The 5,257-nt window shown below is 38.1% G+C and overlaps 1 long non-coding RNA gene across 1 annotated transcript; it reads right to left on the reverse strand.

Annotated features, from left to right (window-relative positions):
- Positions 1-154: 154 nt before the first annotated feature.
- LOC139135127 (uncharacterized) lies at positions 155-5,004 on the reverse strand. The gene is made up of 4 exons (XR_011552935.1): positions 4,870-5,004; positions 3,480-3,597; positions 3,068-3,102; positions 155-185 (listed from the first exon to the last, which is right to left on the reverse strand). It is a non-coding gene; the product is annotated as an uncharacterized lncRNA (long non-coding RNA).
- Positions 5,005-5,257: the final 253 nt, after the last annotated feature.

The raw sequence follows: 5,257 nt of genomic DNA on the forward strand, positions 1-5,257 counted from the left end.
TCATTCTCCATCAGTTTGTCTGTTTCTATTCTCTTAACTGCTATTGGCTGTCCGTTATAACTACCAAGGTACACTTTCCCTCTGCTTTCTGAAACAATCTGGTCTTCTTTAGAGAATTTGATTGTGTTGACGGTCTTCATTTTTCTCTCAGTCATCTTTAATATTCTTTGACTCCATCTCCCTCCCTGTAACAGTAGACAAAGTAATCACTTCATCTGTAGACAATTAGGTCACAGTCCCTGCAGTAAGTAAAGTCATTCACATTGGATATTCATTATTAAAGTGCGAGCCCTGTTTAGCCATAAAATACAGGAGGCGAAATACCCATCAGGTGCCCATCTTTGATTGCATTGTGAAAAAAAATGGGAAACTGGCAGTGAAATGCCAGTCAGGTGGCCATCTTAAATTGTATTGTGGACAATAAAATGGCCAACTGGTAGCCATATATTGGATCTATTACAACGAAAATTGACATTCTCATGTATGACTAAGGTCTATATGTCCTTGTACCAATTTTGAAAGAAATCAGTTGAGATATGTCTGAGTTATGGCTCAAAACACACAAAAAAAATCGTACCGAAATGGCTGCTATGACAAAGATCTGTGCCCTTGTACCCAATTTGAAAGAAATCGGTCCATCTTGGATCATATTACAACAAAAATCAATATGCATATGTATGACATAGATCAATGCCCTTGTACCAAATTTGAAAGAAAATTGATTGAGACATGCCTCAGTTATGGCTGAAAACACAAAAAAATCATAAGAAAATGGTCGTCTGGCAGCCATCTTGGATAGTATCACAAAACCAATCAACGTGCATCTGTATGGGGTAGGATACTATCCTTGTGCAAAGTTTGAAAGAAATTGACCATGGCATGTCTGAGATATCTGCGTGAAAAGATAGATTCACGGATGGACGAACGAACGGACGGAGATGACCCAATCTATAAGCCCCCTGGACTTCATCCATGGGGACTAAAAACTGTGTCACTGCATCCTTTTTGCAATATGAATACGATGAGAAACTAAATTTTTATTTTTCTTGGCCTTATACATGGGAGTCTATGGAGAACTGACTTATACATGGGAGTCTATGGAGAACTGCCTTATACATGGGAGTCTATGGAGAACTGCCTCATACCGGTACATGGGGGTCCATGGAGGTGTAAACTAAAAAGTCCTCTAAAATGCATGGCCAAATTTGATCTTATACATGGGAGTCTATGGAGGTGTAAACTAAAAAGTCCTCTAACACGGCCAAATTTGATTGCATTGTGAAAAAAATCAACGTGCATCTGTATGGGGTAGGGTACTATCTTTGTGCAAAGTTTGAAAGAAATTGACCATGGCATGTCTGAGATATCTTTGGAACGGATGGACTCACGGATAGACAAACGGACGGCTATGACCCAATCTATCAGCCCCCCGGACTTCATCTATGGGGACTAAAAACTGTGTCACTGCATCCTTTTTGCAATATGAATACGATGAGAAACTAAATTTTTATTTTTCTTGGCCTTATACATGGGAGTCTATGAAGAACCATTGTGAAACAAATTGACGTGCATGTGTGTGGGGTAGGGTACTATCCTTGTGCACAGTTTGAAAGAAATTGACCATGGCATGTCTGAGATATCTGCGTGAACGGATGGACTCACGGATGGACGAAGAGACAGACATGACCCAATCTATAAGTCCCCCCGGACTTCGTCCATGGGGACTAAAAATCCCTGCTTACCTACCAACCCTATTTTTGAAAACCATGTTATGGGAACAGCACAATTTATTTTTTTGGGTCTAAGTTATACTGCAATGTCTTTGCACCAGCCTTAAAAGAAATCTTTCAGAATAATCAAGGGAAAGGTTAACTTGCTAATAAATGGATGTCAATACAATTTGTATGGGAACACTGAAATGAAATATGCTCATTTTAGTCACTTTCACTCATTGATAGTGCGCTAGCAGAGATTCAAAAACATGGACTCATATATAGGCAGAACTTTATTTGGCACCAAGGTAAAGTTTCTCAGTAGCAGACATGTAGTTGACATGGCTGGCTATCAGGCAGGTGGATGCATAGTCAGAGTTGGCAAAGGAATGGGGTAAAGCTGTTTTCAAAATTTCCAATCCTTCTGTGACCAGGTGAAATGAAAAGACTTCTGAAAACTGGTTGTGCAATATTAGAATAGATCCTGGCCTGTCAGGTGCGGGGGGGGGGGGGGGGGGGGGGGGGCAAAGGTTCCCAAGTCATTTCTGCTTTAGCACAATGTTTTGAATTGCTACTGGCGCACTATCAATGGATGAAAGTGACTAAAATGAGCCTATTTTGGCTGTTTCTTCATATGAATTTTATTGATATCCATTTACAGTTCTAGATTAATTCTAATTAATTCTATTAAAACGTTAAAGTCAACAGATTTTGGTCAGATGGTTATGAGCTCTGCAAAACTTTGTGGGAAAGATGGACAGATGGACCGACACACAAAAGAAATAACATTGGCCAGAAGTGTACCTTTCGCACACAAGGCCCAAAATTACAATAAAATTGTGCTGTTCAGCAGGTACCGGTAGAACAATAAAAGATAACATTTCATGATCACTGTACCGGTACATGGTCTCTGTGCCAACATGGCTAGAATGTAGAGAAACATTTCCTACAAGTTAAGTTTGAAAAAAATGTGTACAGGCATAACTCAAAGAAACAGCTCTGGATGGACACATTGACAAACAGAACTAAATGTGTACGATCATCCAATTTCTGGCCCTCACCCTGTTTTACTTTCTTTTGAGGTGAATATAAGTCACATATCATGTACTATAAACAGGGAAAGGGGCATCATCCAATAAGTCATCGGCAGGAAATATATTACTTTGAGATTTCTTAAGAGCACAGATACATGTAAAATGTAACTTGAAAGGACTGCAGAAACAATAATTTCCATTTTACCAGGTACAATATATACCACTGATCATTTCAAAAGGAGTGGTAAATGAATGAGGTGATTTGACAGTATTATAACCATTCATTAGTTAAAAATTCAGTGTTATCAATGGATGACTCACTTTTCTTGGGTATGGTCCACTTGGGAAACATACACCTGAAAAATAGAGGCCATTAAAAGTTTGTAAATAACTCAAAATAAACATTTAAAATACAGATATACTCAATGTCCACCTCTGAATGATGGCATATGTTGATAAAAATGGTATTACACTAATGTCATTACTTTGGGCATCTTTATTTTTCAAAAACCAGATATGGACTGAAAATGGTCAAGCTTTAGAACAAAATAATATACATGTATGTTGTGTAATTTTTGCCTGAATGCTTGCAATGAATGTACAATCAAACTTACATTTAGCAAATGAAAGATACACCAGTAAACAATATAGTTTTGTAAGAGGCATAGGTAACTAATCAATATTCCAATCATCCCCTGTATATTGAAGAGTACACATACATATACTGGCCTACCTGCTGAATGATACTGCTGACAGTTTTCAAGATCTTCTTTACAGAAGAACTCCTGGTCACATATATAACATATCAACTTCACAACATTACATGTACCTGCATCTTGTTCTGAACATACCTACAAATTCAAGCACAATTACAGGCCCATGTTAGTTATACAGCCAGTGTCATATTGTAAGTAGTAGTAAATCATGATACTACCGGTACTGTTTCATTTTGTTATATTTTGCGAGACCTGAACTATTGTCAGAATACGTATATTGTTTTGGATTGATCTTGTATGATTTCAAAGAATGTGTACCCCTGCAAATTTACCATCAGCATTAGCAAAGGTGTAAATTGATCCCATCCTTAGATGAATGAACATGACAACATTCCTGCTCAAATTGTCCCTGTAGTGGTATATTCATATTTTGAGTTGCATACATTTAACACCCTTAATTGTTGCCATGGTAAAATGAGATGTGCATGGATGCAAAAGAATCTGATGAGTTTCCTAACCGCTGGGTAACAGATACTGAAGCTGAATTAACATTAGAATTTTTTTAATATAGCTTTGAGACAAAGCTTCCAAAATTCTTGTACAATGACATACCACTGGTTCTGTCAGTGTCAAATCTATTATCGCAGCAATATCTTCCTTGGTATCTGCTATCGCAGTAATGTTTTCCTTGGTATCTGTCATCTCACTGATGTCTTCCTTGCTATCTGCTATCTTACTGTCTTCCTTGCTATCTGCTATCTTACTGTCTTCCTTGCTATCTGCTTTCTCACTGTCTTCCTTGCTATCTGCTATCTTACTGTCTTCCTTGCTATCTGCTATCTTACTGTCTTCCTTGCTATCTGCTTTCTCATTGATGTCTTCTTTGCCATCTACTATTTTACCAATGTCTTCCTTGCTATCTGCTATCTTACTGTCTTCTGTAATCTCAAAGTCTGATTGAAAAGTCCCACCCTTACACCACTTCAACTTTCAATCACTTTCCGAAATCAAAGAAATTTAGGAAGAAAAAAAGAAAAAAAAATTACATTCTCACGATTTCCATGAACTTGTATTCCTTGACGACAATTTTGATGATACTAGTGATTATTGACAAACGTAGCGAAAAGGCAGCAAACTCAGCGACGATTTAGAGCTTGACTGCCACAGAATTTTATTTTGCCTACAAGTCCGCTGGCCTCCTTACCTCCGAGTGGGTTGGAGCATGGATGGTGGTCTATTTCTTACATCCATGGTTGGAGGTACAGTGGCAAGAGGACGTGTAGAATTCTCAGGCTGTACTGGTATTTTATATCGCTATCAAATCAAACACATTTGGACGATGGATCAGTGATATTTTGGTGCATTCTGTGAAAACAAAAACAGAGCAGTGAAAGTTGTAATAGTCACCGTCAAACCTCTTCATAGATGATAGGAAATCCGCTTGAAACAAATAAAAATGCATGTTTAAAGGATGAGAACCATCGCAACGTCGTCATGGACGAGGCGAATCCAGTGGCAGACATTTTTACATTGCATTATGGGAAGTATACCTGAGGTCATGGGGGTCATTCTTGCGAAACGTTGTACGTACATATGGATGGCATCAGATATCAATAAGACATCAAATCAATTGCAGCAATCATTATCATTCAAGGCAAGTAAATCACCAGGTCCAACAATCAACAAAGAAAACAACATCTCAGTTTAAAAATTAAAGTCGAGGTGGTTGAGCAAGATCGGAAACGACATCCTCGTGTATTAGCAAACAACAGAAGATCCTGTCAGAATTTCAGGA

The sequence above is a fragment of the Ptychodera flava genome, chromosome 6, assembly GCF_041260155.1.
Source record: "Ptychodera flava strain L36383 chromosome 6, AS_Pfla_20210202, whole genome shotgun sequence".
Lineage (NCBI taxonomy): Eukaryota > Metazoa > Hemichordata > Enteropneusta > Ptychoderidae > Ptychodera > Ptychodera flava.